The sequence below is a fragment of the Calliphora vicina genome, chromosome 1 (assembly GCF_958450345.1).
Source record: "Calliphora vicina chromosome 1, idCalVici1.1, whole genome shotgun sequence".
In the NCBI taxonomy this organism is placed as follows: domain Eukaryota; kingdom Metazoa; phylum Arthropoda; class Insecta; order Diptera; family Calliphoridae; genus Calliphora; species Calliphora vicina.
Genome location: NC_088780.1, coordinates 31,353,533 through 31,368,769, shown reverse-complemented (window position 1 = coordinate 31,368,769; position 15,237 = coordinate 31,353,533). Strand labels below are relative to the sequence as shown.

The following is a 15,237-nucleotide window of genomic DNA, read 5'->3' as shown; positions in this document are numbered from 1 at the left end:
GGGTAAAACTCGGAAATTCTTTTTTTTTTTGTGAGTCCAGTCAACTGTAATAAAAAAGCTCCCTAAAGTATGCTGTACAAATTTTGATATTTTATTTGCAAATAAATAAGAACAGGCTGGTGTGCGTGGCTTGGAGAAACTTGAAGAACTAACATTAGTAAATGCTACCGGGCGAAGCCGGGGCGATCAACTAGTTGATTATAAATATGGGGGTAAAGCACTTTTAATAAACTATTTCATTAACACTTAAAAATAATATGTATTTAAAAAAAAACGATAACAAAAACAGATGTTTAAACAGCACATTTTTTAAAAATGTTGGTCATAGTCCAACTTAGGTTCTTACGGAATGAAAAATTGACCACGCCCACTTTTTACGATTTATCTAAAATCGGAAAACGTCTGCCCCGATTTTTTGTTTCAATGTTCATAGTAATCCAAAGTAATTCCACTTATTAAATACATTTGCAAAATACATCCATCTGTGATCTGTGATTTCGGACCAAAATTCGATTACTTATATAAAAACTCAAAATTATCTAAATTCGCTAATAACTTGGCCAAAAAGCGTTTAATCAAATAAAGGAGCTCGATTTGTGATCACTCATATTTCTGAACAAAAATCGATTTTTTATATAAAAACTCAAAATATCTAAATTCGCTAATAACTTTACCAATAAGCGTTTAATCAAGAAAAGGAGCTCGATCTGTGATCACTCATATTTCTGAACAAAAATTGTTTTTTATTTAAAAACTCAAAATATCTAAATTCTCAAATAAATTGGCCAATAAGCGTTTAATCAAGAAAAGAAGCTCGATCTGTGATCACTCATATTTCTGACCAAAAATCGATTTTTTATATAAAAACTCAAAATATCAAAAATTCGCTAATAGGAGAAAAAGGAGATCGATCTGTGATCACTTATATTTCTGACCAAAATTCGATTTTTTATATAAAAACTCAAATCTGCGATTATTCAAGTAAAGGATCTCGATCTGTGATCACTCATATTTCTCAACAAAAATCGATTTTTTATATAAAAACTCAAAATATCTAAATTCGCTAATAACTTGGCCAATAAGCGTTTAATCAAGAAAAAGAGCTCGATCTGTGATCACTCATATTTCTGACAAACAATCGATTTTTTTATATAAAAACTTAAATCTGCATTTAATCAAGAAAAGGAACTCGATCTGTGATCACTCATATTTCTGACAAAAAATCGATTTTTTATATAAAATCTAAAAATATCTAAATTCGCTAATAACTTGGCCAATAAGCGTTAATCAAGAAAAAGAGCTTGATCTGTGATCACTCATATTTCTGACAAAAAATCCATTTTTTTATATAAAAACTCAAATCTGCATTTAATCAAGAAAAGGAGCTCGATCTGTGATCACTCATATTTCTGACCAAAAATTAATTTTTTATATAAAAATTCAAAATATCTAAATTCTCTAATAACTTGGACAATAAACGTTTAATCAAGAAAAGGGCTCTATCTGTGATCACTCATATTTCTGAACAGAAATCTTTTTTTGGTCCTGCCGTTTAGAAATGCCAGATTTATAGGTTTGTATATAGGTTTGTTTGTCATTCCGTTTTTAATTTCCACAATATAATTTTCCGACCCTATAAAGTATATATATTCTGGATCCTTATAGATAGCGGAGTCGATTAAGCCATGTCCATATGCTATCGAGAAGTTTTCTATTTAAAATCAGCAAAATCGGTCCACAAATGGCTGCGATATGAGGAAAAAACCTGGACAACTTCGATTTTTTTAATATAGACAATATGGATATCTAATGATAGATATTTCAAAGATATTTGCAACGACGTATATAAGACCATAGTAAATTGGACCTACAATGGGTCAAAATCCAAAAAAATAATTTTTAACCCGAATTTTTTTTTCACGAAAAAAAATTAAATTTAAAAAACAAAAATATTTTTTTTAAATTTAAAAAAAAATTAATTTTTTTTCCAAAAAATTAAAAAAAACAACTTTGGAAAAACAAAATTTGTTTACCTAAAAATATTTAAAATTTGTATTTTGAAGTATAATTTGGTGAAGGGTATATAAGATTCGGCACAGCTCTCTTAATTGTTATACCCTACACGGGCTTGACCGACCATACTTTCTTTCTTGTTTTTGCTTCGAATAGGTCGAATTTTGTACCAATAAAGCGTCATATGCGGGAAGTTTTGTTTTACTTATTTAATTTGAAAAAAGAGCGGCATGTTGAAGAATGGTGTAACCAAAAAGGTCCTATCTATTATTAGTGACTAAAATTTGGCCAGGCAATCTCGGGGAACCTATACCGAACGCAGCCGATTCGTTTGAAGCGAACAATTTCTATTATCTAAAACTACTATTACCACAAAAATTTATACTTTAAGCTGTAGCTCCTCAGTCCCTCAGTATTGTTTAGACATGGAATTTTTTTGTAAATTATTTCTAAGTAGGCTAATTAGTCTCTGCAAGAGCAGAGGCACTTTGACACACACTTGCCTCATTTATGTTACGAGTACTACACAAACTAATTGTAAAACATATAATTGCGGTCTTTAGCCACATGTGTTGGCACAATTATTATTTTGTTTTTTTTTTGGATTCTTTTCAACAACAAGACAGATTTGCCATGTAAATCCCCAGTAAAATCCTAAGTTTCACAACCTCTTTGTTTTAACAATGTGTGTGTGTGACCAAGTGCAGCAGATTGTAACATTCAAAAACACAATTTTTGTAATCCCCTAACAATACTTTGAAGAGATCTCCTACACTGCTCTACACTACTTGTTTTACGACTAGTACTTCATGCATAGATACTTGTACATCTATAAGTATGTTTGCATATATTTGTGAATTTGTGAATTTTCCTTCTAACATTTAACACAGATTTCTTGCTACAAACTGCAATCAACACGTAAACACCCTCTGGTGTTTCATTATAAATTTGTGTTTCATTTCATCTCAGTTTTATTGTTCCAGCTACAAGGGCAGCATCACCACTCAACACCATATATTTAATCTCGTTTGAAAGGCTTCTTAGAGACCAGCTAATGCCAGCTGTGCTCCCTTGATTCCTTGTCCAAAAAACCAAAAAAAAAAAAAAATAAAAATTAAGTAAAATTCATTTAACACTACAAAATAACTCAAAGCAGTAGTTTTCATCTTAAATTAGATTAGTTTGCATTTGCAACTGCAATTCTCGTTTAAATAAATAAAGGAGCTGCATGTCGAACATAAATTATCAACCTAATCTGTGTTCTTTCAAAATCTTTAACGTTACTCAAACACGTGATTTCTGTGAGCAACAATTCTGGCGTAAGAGCAGGAAAACAAAAATTACACATACAATCAAGTGCCTTTTTTTTATTATTTGGCAAACTTAACGCAAGACTAGATTTCCGTGAATACCTGAAAGTACAAACAACCAAAAAGGAACAAAAAAAAGGAAAAAAATGCTACTGGTAAAATAAGTAACATTTAAATCCGCTTTTCATCATACTCGAACATACTCACTCTTATCGATACACACACCTACACACACTTGGGGCAGTGCGGAGGATTCATCACTGGATTCTGGGCACAGACTTTTCTTTAACACAACCATCCTCATACCGATGAAATGCTGAATGTGTAAAAAAGCTGGTGTAGTGTTAGACATGCAACTCATGCGGAAACAGGTTGGATTCCAACATAACTGATGATAACAAGGGGACGAACTAAATACCATAAAGTACTTTGATAGCAGAACTAGAACAGAACTAGAACAGAACTAGAACAGAACTAGAACAGAACTAGAACTAGAACAGAACTAGAACAGAACTAGAACAGAACTAGAACAGAACTAGAACTAGAACAGAACTAGAACAGAACTAGAACAGAACTAGAACAGAACTAGAACAGAACTAGAACAGAACTAGAACAGAACTAGAACAGAACTAGAACAGAACTAGAACAGAACTAGAACAGAACTAGAACAGAACTAGAACAGAACTAGAACAGAACTAGAACAGAACTAGAACAGAACTAGAACAGAACTAGAACAGAACTAGAACAGAACTAGAACAGAACTAGAACAGAACTAGAACAGAACTAGAACAGAACTAGAACAGAACTAGAACAGAACTAGAACAGAACTAGAACAGAACTAGAACAGAACTAGAACAGAACTAGAACAGAACTAGAACAGAACTAGAACAGAACTAGAACAGAACTAGAACAGAACTAGAACAGAACTAGAACAGAACTAGAACAGAACTAAAGTTTCAATTAGAATCTCAATAAGAATATATTAGAATATATCTGAACTATAATCTCAAATAGAATCAGAACTGGAATCTTATCTAGAATCTGACCTATATTCTTAACCAGAATCCCAACCAGAATCTCAACTAGAATCACAACTAGAATCTCAAATAAAATCTTAACTGGAATCTCAAGCAGAATCTCAACTAGAATCTCAACTGGAATTCTATTAGAATCTGAACTAGAATCTCAACCAGAACTCTAACTAGAATCTCAACTAGAATCACAACTAGCATCTGAACCAGAATCTTAACTAGAATCTCAAATAGAATCTCAAATACAATCTCAACTAGAATCTTAACTGGAATCTCAAGCAGAATCTCAACTAGAATTTCAACTGGAATCTTTATTAGAATCTGAACTAGAATCTCAACCAGAACTCTAACTAGAACCTCAACCAGAATCTCAACTAGAATTTCAACTAGAATCCCTACTGGAATCCCAACTAGAATCTCAACAAGAATCTCAACCAGAATCCCAAGTAGAATCTCAAATAGAATCTCAACCAGAATCTGAACCAGAATCTCAACTAGAATCTCAAATAGAATCTCAACCAGAATCTCAATCAGAATCCCAACTAGAATCTCAACCAGAATCTCAACTAGAATCTCAACTAGAATCTCAACTAAAACCTGAAGTAGAGTCAAAACTAGAAACTCAACCAGAGTTTCAACTATAGTCTGAAGAATCAAAACTAGAATATGAAATCGAAACTGAACTAGAGTTTTAACTACAATATCAACTAGGATCTCATTGAGAATCTGACCTGATTCTCAACTGGAATCTCAACTAGAATCAGAAATAGAAACTGAACTAGAAAGGAACTACATCTGAATGAAAACTATATTAGTACTAAATGCTATCAGCATCTGTGATGCTCCCTAATTTTCCAACCAACACTAATGTTTGATACAACATGTTGCATATGAACTTTCAGTTTTCAGCAACAACTTCTTTGGTATTTTTATCCCTTGCAAAAGTTTAACATTTGGCCAAACAGTTCAGTTATTATCGTCATTCCAAACTGGGATGCTGGGTCTTCGAAATTAGCGCGAATTCTAGAAATAAAAATAGCAAGCAACAGAAAATAGTTAAAACGGTAAATAGTTTTCGAAATTTTGATGGGCGAAGCAACGGTAAAACAAGAATTTTGTTAAATTTTAAAGTGGTTCCGTTCTTTGGTTCGTTCATTCGTTCATTTGTTGGTTTGTGTGAGTGAGTGAGTGCGTGTGGTAGATTTGCTGGCCATTCTTTTAATACCGTTACAATTGATGTGTGTTCGAGTGTGTGTGTGTTTGTGCGTGTACATCCGTTTATAGTATAAGTGTATTTGTTATTGTTATTGTAGTTGTTGCATAGGACAACAACAACAATGTTTTATCGTATTTTATGTGAGATGTTCGTATAATTAAAATTGCGCGCGTTTATTTGTTTGTAAATTTGCTTTAACTTTTTTTGTTTCTGTTTTTTTTTCTGAAGCTTGTTTGTTTTTGCTTGAAACGAATGTTCTTGTTTGTGTTCTGCTGAGCTGAGCTGATGTTGATATTTTGTTGTTGTTGTTGTTGGTTTATATTTTTCATTTCGTTTTTAAAACGGACATCATCACTTAAATGCTGTTGAAGTGGAGCAACAAAAACAAAAACAACAACAACAACATCATCAAGGCATTTAAGTAGAGCCATAGCTGAAACAAAAATTACCATTGGTTTGTGAAGTCAAGGGGAATAAACACTTAATGGTAATTAAGCGCCTTTTTGTGCAAAAAGTCGTTTGTTTTCCTCCATCCCCTCCTTCCTCTACTTTCAATTTGTTTTGTTTACAGACAGAAAATTAAAAAAGAGAAATAAATAAAAAATAAAAATAAAAAAATGTTTGTGTTTATCTTTCTACAGTGTTTAAAAAGATTTTGTGAAAGTTTTATTTGAAAACATTAAATTACTCGAATGTATTCGAATATATGTAAATGAATGAATGAAATATAATAATGTGATCATCATTAAAAAAAATACTGAATGTCATTAAGTCAATGAATATAAATTTAACTAATTAGAGCAAATCAACGTTGAAATATTACTGGATTAAAGTTGAAAAATTAAACAAAGTAAGTGAAATTAAACAATTAAATAAAATAATGTATGTAAATATAACGTTAGCGTATGAGTGATTTCAATATTTTTCATTAAATAAAAATATTAATCATACGCATTGGGGATGACAAACCGACATTATATATTAATCAAATCATACGCATTGATGTAGACTGAACTGGAATTTGATCGTAAATCAGAACAAGGTTGTGAAATGGAATCTTTACAAGAATCTCAACTGGAATCTTAACCAGAATCTTACTTAGAATCTCAATTAGAATCTCAACTAGAATCTCGACTAGAACCTCAAGTAGAATCTCAATTAGAATCTTAACTAGAATCTGAACCAGAATATTAACTAGAATCTCAACTAGAATCTCAACCAGAATCTCAACTAGAATCTCAACTAGAATCTCAACTAGAATCTCCATTAGAATCACAACTAGAATCTCAATTAGAATTTCAACCAGAATCTTAACTAGAATCTCAATTAGAATCTCAAGTAGAATCTGAACCAGAATCTCAACTAGAATCTCAACTAGAATCTCCATTAGAATCTCAACTAGAATCTTAACTAGAATCTCAACTAGAATCTCAACAAGAATATCAAGTAGAATTTCAACAAGAATCTCAAGTAGAATTTCAACTAGAATCTCAATTAGAATCTCAACTAGAATCTTAACTAGAATCTCAATTAGAATCTCAAGTAGAATCTGAACCAGAATCTCAACTAGAATCTCAACTAGAATCTCAACTAGAATCTCCATTAGAATCACAACTAGAATCTCAATTAGAATTTCAACCAGAATCTTAACTAGAATCTCAATTAGAATCTCAAGTAGAATCTGAACCAGAATCTCAACTAGAATCTCAACTAGAATCTCCATTAGAATCTCAACTAGAATCTTAACTAGAATCTCAACTAGAATCTCAACAAGAATATCAAGTAGAATTTCAACAAGAATCTCAAGTAGAATTTCAACTAGAATCTCAATTAGAATCTTAACTAGAATCTCAATCAGAATCTCAACCAGAATCTCAACTAGAATCTCAACCAGAATCTTAACTAGAATCTCAACTAGAATCTCCATTAGAATCTCAACAAGAATCTCAAGTAGAATATCAACAAGAATCTCAATTAGAATTTCAACTAGAATCGCAACCAGAATCTCAACTAGAATCTCAACTAGAATCTCAACTAGAATCGCAACCAGAATCTCAACAAGAATCTCAAGTAGAATTTCAACTAGAATCTCAACTAGAATCTCAACTAGAATCTCAACTAGAATCTCAACTAGAATCTCAATTAGAATCTCAACTAGAACTGAACTAGAACTGAACTAGAACTGAACTAGAACTGAACTAGAACTGAACTAGAACTGAACTAGAACTGAACTAGAACTGAACTAGAACTGAACTAGAACTGAACTAGAACTGAACTAGAACTGAACTAGAACTGAACTAGAACTGAACTAGAACTGAACTAGAACTGAACTAGAACTGAACTAGAACTGAACTAGAACTGAACTAGAACTGAACTAGAACTGAACTAGAACTGAACTAGAACTGAACTAGAACTGAACTAGAACTGAACTAGAACTGAACTAGAACTGAACTAGAACTGAACTAGAACTGAACTAGAACTGAACTAGAACTGAACTAGAACTGAACTAGAACTGAACTAGAACTGAACTAGAACTGAACTAGAACTGAACTAGAACTGAACTAGAACTGAACTAGAACTGAACTAGAACTGAACTAGAACTGAACTAGAACTGAACTAGAACTGAACTAGAACTGAACTAGAACTGAACTAGAACTGAACTAGAACTGAACTAGAACTGAACTAGAACTGAACTAGAACTGAACTAGAACTGAACTAGAACTGAACTAGAACTGAACTAGAACTGAACTAGAACTGAACTAGAACTGAACTAGAGCTGAACTAGAACTGAACTAGAACTGAACTAGAACTGAACTAGAACTGAACTAGAACTGAACTAGAACTGAACTAGAACTGAACTAGAACTGAACTAGAACTGAACTAGAACTGAACTAGAACTGAACTAGAACTGAACTAGAACTGAACTAGAACTGAACTAGAACTGAACTAGAACTGAACTAGAACTGAACTAGAGCTGAACTAGAACTGAACTAGAACTGAACTAGAACTGAACTAGAACTGAACTAGAACTGAACTAGAACTGAGCTAGAATCTCAACTAGAATCTCAACCAGAATCTCACCCAGAATCTTAATTAAAACCTCCCCTAAAATCTTGACTAGAATATCTACTAGAAACTGAACGAGAATCTCCACTGGAATCTCAATTATAATCTCAACTAGAATCAGAACCAGAATCTCTACTAGAATCTCAACTAGAATCTCAACTAGAATCTCAACTAGATTCTCATCTAGAATCTCAACTAGACTCTGAACTAGAATCTGAACTAGACTCTGAACTAGAATATCAACTAGACTCTGAACTAGATTTGAACTAGAATCTCAACTAAAAACTCAACTAGAATCTCAACTGGAATCTCGTCTAGAATCTCAACTAGACTCTGAACTAGAACCTCCACCAGAATCTGAACTAGGAGTGGAACTAGAATTTCAACAAGAACTAAAACAGAATTATGACTAAAAATTTGTACTGAACTTTGGATTCAAATACCTGTATGTCGTTCTCATTGCATTTATACGTTTAATATGACACTGACAATTAAGTTTTCGTTTATTCCCTCTTACACGTATTCATTTCTTTATTTAATTTCGACCCGGTTGTGCAGTTCGTAACGGTCTACTTGTTACTCGCTCGAGTAGTGTTTCGTTACCCTTACCTTGGCTGTATTTACGCTACTTTTCTTGATGTATTTTTGTATGTAATCTTGTTTATGTTTTTGTTGTGTATCTTGTATTTCTTGGGTTTATTTATCAGCTGTAAAATGTAGAAAAATGTGTTTCTTTGTTGGGTGTGAGCGGAAACGAAAATAAGTTTAATTACTTTTTGCAAACCTCCATAATTAGTTTCGTTTCTTAAGGTTGGCGCAGAAAGCAAGTATTTTTGAAAATATTTGTTGTTGAAAGAAGAAAACTTTAACTAACTGCGGTATGCTTTGTCAGCAGCACCGAATCTTTTAAGCGGTGAGCCAGAGATATATAAAAAAAACTTTTTAACAATTCAACAAATTAAAATCTTTAATTTTTTATAAACAGCAACAAAAAAAAAAGAGGAAAGGAACATTTTCAGATTAAGAATTTCAAAAATGATTATGTACTTAGAATCCTTAAGATGATGTTGGCAAAATATAACTGAACTGTTTCTGCATCTATTGTGTTGTTGTTCTCTAGGAGAACATTATTTTTTAATTAAATTTAATCCAAAATGTGAAGACAGAAATAAGGAAGGAAGTAAATTTAATATGAATGCATAAACTATTCAGACATTTGCATAAATATTTCTTTGTAGTAGAAATATAGTTTATGTTTTTTCTTTTAATTTTATTTTGGACAGCATTTACTCTTTATTTAATTCATCCAATTTAATTATATGATTTTTAAATATTTACCATATTTTGTGTTATTGTTATTGTTGCTGCTGCTGTTGTCTGTCTACATTTTATTATTTTTCCAACTTATTTTATCTTCGAGGCTACAAAACACTTATTTTTATTATTGCCTCAAGTGTTTTCTCTATTATTTCTCTTATTTTTTTTTGTTCTGCTTTGTTTTCATTTTTATACATAAATATTTAACTATGGATGTGTGTGTGTGTGTGTTTTTGTATTTTCGGTTTTGGGTTGAATCGGGCATCTCTTAGTTTTACTTGTACTTCTTGTACATGACAGAATAATGCTTTTATTTTGGCCACTTACAAACACACCAACTTTGAATACTTACTCCCAATCAGAGTGGCATAATAAATATTCAGAATTGTACCCAAAATTAGTTATTGTCCTTTTTGGGATATATTCAGTTATAATCAGTTCTAGTTCAGATTCTAATTCTGATTCTAATTGAGTTTCTAGTTCGGATTCTAATTCCGATTCTAGTTTAGATTCTAGTTCATTTCAAGTTCAGATTCTAGTTGATATTATAGATGAAATTGTATTGGGTGTATGACTTAAAAATGCGGGATTTGCAATTTGAATAACTTTTATGTCATTTTGAAGGGTACATATTAGGGTATTCATTCGACTAATGATCGTTCGATTAATCGAATAATTTCTTACGAATAATTATTCGAACAATTTAAAAATGGCCATTTTCGAATAACGAATAAACCGAACAATTTTATGTAGAATAATCGAATAAAACGAATAAATGTTCATATGTATTTAAATTTATTAAATTGCTTAAAATTTTTCATAATTTCAAATTTAAATAAGTAATAATGACTCACAACAATTGTATTGTTTCTGAAATTCGACAAATAACTACAGACAAAGGGACTTTTGATCACTGTAGGTGAATGTTCCGACAGCTCCTTCTATAAATGTATAAATATTACTGCAATAAGTTACAATTCTAAAAACAAATCTTTCAAAATTTTTAACTTAGGACTTGAACCAATGAAAATAAATGGTACGGAATAAAATATTTGTAATATTAGAATAATCGCAATTAATAATCAAAATATTAACTTAGATTAAAGTGGAGTTGAATGTGATGGAGAATGTGATTTTGAAACGGTCGTCGAAAGTTATATTAAGGATGACATTTATAATGATTACATTGAAATAGATGAAGGCCATGATCTTAAAATATATGTATATAAGTGATACTATTAACCGCGTACGTAAGTGTTGCAAAATATTTAATAAATCGAATGATAAACACAAATATTGCAAACTAACGTTTTGTTGCAAGAGATTGTCATATACATGATTTTGAACATCTTTGACTGACTTCAAATTAGCCACGTTCACTGACAATGATATCAAACTTTGGACTGATTCCCTTTAGTGTGTAATTCCCCAAGACCACTTTATTAAGCAAAGATTCGGCAACGTTGATAGAGCTTGATGTATAATACAATTTGTTATAAATAATTTAGAAATAGTGAATAATTAATTTACTAAAGAACTAGTTACTCAATTTAAACCCCGAATTAATGAACGACATAAAAAAGTTCTTAATACGTTTATATTGTATTTGAATTCAGGATCATGTCCAACTAGCTCAAATTTTTTAAAGCATAGCTCCAAAACGGAAACTAAATGGTTTGCTAGTCAATTGTTTTGTAGATTGTTCGGGATCAGATCAGAATATTTCTGTTGAAAATTTAATGACGGACTTTGTTTTCGAATGTTTTTTAACATAATCAATACTTGAATTTTTAACTTTAACGTATTTTTTTGTTTTTCTTTATCAATAAAATATTAAAAAACCAACATCAAAACTTCATTCTTTACTTTTTTAAAAAAATTTAAATTATTCGAATAATTCGATTAATTTTAAACGTGTGATCGAATTATTCGAACAAGTTAAAATCTCTTATTCGTTTTATTCGAACAAGAGAAAAATCGAATAATTCGAATACCCTAGTACATATCTGTCATTTATTGAACATTATAATGTAAACAACGTTTTTTTTTTTGTATCAAAAATGTCGAATTTTGTACCAGTTTTGTTTTAGTTCTTTAATTTGAAAAAAAGTGCCGCTGAAGCACACCGATTGCCACCCATGGTGAATGTGTTCCATCGGTTTCAATGTGAGAGAGATGGTTTGTTCGGTTCAGAAGTGGTGATTTTGACACGTAAGATAAAAATCGCCCAGGCCAGCCAAACATGTTGGAAGACCCAGAATTGCTCTTGTTGTAAACCTCAACAAGACCTTGCCAAAATCATTGGGTGCTACTCAAGCAGCAATTGCAAAACGTTTGCAAGCTGCAGGATTCACCCAAAAGTAGGGAATTTGTGTACAATACGAATTGAAGCTGAGATAGGTTGAAAGACGATTTATCCGTAATAATGTTTGAACGCTATAAAAGAAAATTATTTTTGCATGGAATCATGACTTGTGATGAAAAATTAATCCTTTATAATAACCCGAATCGTAAGAGATCATATGTAAAGCCCGGCCAACCAGACGAATTGACACTAAAGGCAAATATTCATTGGAGCTAGGGTAATTCTCTGTATTTGGTGGGATCAAAAATGTCCTATCTATTATGAGCTGCTGAAATCTGACCAGACCATTACAGAGAACCTGTACTGACCGCAACTGATTCGTTTTAAGCAAGCATAGGCCGAAAAACGCTTAGAATATGAGGCCAGACATGAAACCTTAATATTCCATCATGGCAAAGCTCGGCCGCATGTTGCAATACCAGTTAAAAGTTGTTGGGTAGTTTTGCCTTACCCGCTTTAAAGTGCAGACTCTATTTCTTTTGATTTATGAAGAACACTCTCTGGCTTGATTCATTCTTGGCCTCAAAGGATGAGAAAGATGGGAAAAGGTCTTACCTAACAATGGCCAATACTTTGAATAAATTTATATGGTACAAATGTTTCAAAATAAAAGCTAACAATTTTAAAAAATTCCGCATTTTTTACACCCAATAGATCGGATTAAATTTGAGATTCTAATTGAGGTTTTAGTTGAGCTTCTAGTTGTGATTCTAGTTGAGATTCTAGTTGAGATTCTGGTTGAGATTCTAATTGAGGTTTTAGTTGAGATTCTAGTTGAAATTCTTATCGAGATTCTAATTGAGGTTTTAGTTGAGATTCTAGTTGTGATTCTAGTTGAGTTTCTGGTTGAGATTTTAGTTGAGATTCTAGTTCATATTCTAGTTCAGATTCTGAATGAGATTCCAGTTGAGATTGTAGTTGAGGCTCTACTTAAGTTTCGATTTCATGTTCTAGTTTTGATTCTTCAGAATCTAGTAGAGACTCTGGTTAAGTTTCTAGATTTGATTCTACTTCAGGTTTTAGTTGAGATTCTAGTTGAGATTCTGGTTGAGATTCTTATCGATAATCTAGTTGAGGTTTTAATTGAGATTATAGTTGTGATTCTAGTTGAGTTTCTGGTTGAGATTCTGTTCTAGTTCTACTTCTGTTCCTGTAGTTGCTCGTATGATACAATGAGACGACAGCTGAGCTCTCGAAGACATTTCTTCATCTTCTTCCAATCTATCCAGCTTGCTCTTCTTGAGGATATGAAATTTATAGTTCTGTTCTAGTTCTGTTCTAGTTCTGTTCTAGTTCTGTTCTAGTTCTGTTCTAGTTCTGTTCTAGTTCTGTTCTAGTTCTGTTCTAGTTCTGTTCTAGTTCTGTTCTAGTTCTGTTCTAGTTCTGTTCTAGTTCTGTTCTAGTTCTGTTCTAGTTCTGTTCTAGTTCTGTTCTAGTTCTGTTCTAGTTCTGTTCTAGTTCTGTTCTAGTTCTGTTCTAGTTCTGTTCTAGTTCTGTTCTGTTCTAGTTCTGTTCTAGTTCTGTTCTAGTTCTGTTCTAGTTCTGTTCCAGTTCTGTTCCAGTTCTGTTCTAGTTCTGTTCTAGTTCTGTTCTAGTTCTGTTCTAGTTCTGTTCTAGTTCTGTTCTAGTTCTGTTCTAGTTCTGTTCTAGTTCTGTTCTAGTTCTGTTCTAGTTCTGTTCTAGTTCTGTTCTAGTTCTGTTCTAGTTCTGTTCTAGTTCTGTTCTAGTTCTGTTCTAGTTCTGTTCTAGTTCTGTTCTAGTTCTGTTCTAGTTCTGTTCTAGTTCTGTTCTAGTTCTGTTCTAGTTCTGTTCTAGTTCTGTTCTAGTTCTGTTCCAGTTCTGTTCCAGTTCTGTTCTAGTTCTGTTCTAGTTCTGTTCTAGTTCTGTTCTAGTTCTGTTCTAGTTCTGTTCTAGTTCTGTTCTAGTTCTGTTCTAGTTCTGTTCTAGTTCTGTTCTAGTTCTGTTCTAGTTCTGTTCTAGTTCTGTTCTAGTTCTGTTCTAGTTCTGTTCTAGTTCTGTTCTAGTTCTGTTCTAGTTCTGTTCTAGTTCTGTTCTAGTTCTGTTCTAGTTCTGTTCTAGTTCTGTTCTAGTTCTGTTCCAGTTCTGTTCCAGTTCTGTTCTAGTTCTGTTCTAGTTCTGTTCTAGTTCTGTTCTAGTTCTGTTCTAGTTCTGTTCTAGTTCTGTTCTAGTTCTGTTCTAGTTCTGTTCTAGTTCTGTTCTAGTTCTGTTCTAGTTCTGTTCTAGTTCTGTTCTAGTTCTGTTCTAGTTCTGTTCTAGTTCTGTTCTAGTTCTGTTCTAGTTCTGTTCTAGTTCTGTTCTAGTTCTGTTCTAGTTCTGTTCTAGTTCTGTTCTAGTTCTGTTCTAGTTCTGTTCTAGTTCTGTTCTAGTTCTGTTCTAGTTCTGTTCTAGTTCTGTTCTAGTTCTGTTCTAGTTCTGTTCTAGTTCTGTTCTAGTTCTGTTCTAGTTCTGTTCTAGTTCTGTTCTAGTTCTGTTCTAGTTCTGTTCTAGTTCTGTTCTAGTTCTGTTCTAGTTCTGTTCTAGTTCTGTTCTAGTTCTGTTCTAGTTCTGTTCTAGTTCTGTTCTAGTTCTGTTCTAGTTCTGTTCTAGTTCTGTTCTAGTTCTGTTCTAGTTCTGTTCTAGTTCTGTTCTAGTTCTGTTCTAGTTCTGTTCTAGTTCTGTTCTAGTTCTAGTTCTGTTCTAGTTCTGTTCTAGTTCTGTTCTAGTTCTGTTCTAGTTCTGTTCTAGTTCTGTTCTAGTTCTGTTCTAGTTCTGTTCTAGTTCTGTTCTAGTTCTGTTCTAGTTCTGTTCTAGTTCTGTTCTAGTTCTGTTCTAGTTCTGTTCTAGTTCTGTTCTAGTTCTGTTCTAGTTCTGTTCTAGTTCTGTTCTAGTTCTGTTCTAGTTCTGTTCTAGTTCTGTTCT

General features: G+C 32.3%; 1 protein-coding gene across 2 annotated transcripts in view; it reads left to right on the top strand.

The window, feature by feature from the left end:
• The window catches only part of LOC135956513 (hexosaminidase D), a 117,086-nt gene that overhangs the window by 956 nt on the left and 100,893 nt on the right, over nucleotides 1-15,237 (top strand). The window contains exon 1 of one of the 2 annotated variants that reach the window (XM_065507052.1): nucleotides 6,230-6,420. The exons of the other annotated variant lie outside the window; for it this stretch is intronic. The gene's annotated coding sequence lies outside the window, so the exon portion shown is untranslated. Of the gene's footprint in view, nucleotides 1-6,229; nucleotides 6,421-15,237 lie in introns of those variants that run through there. 2 annotated transcript variants of the gene reach the window in all.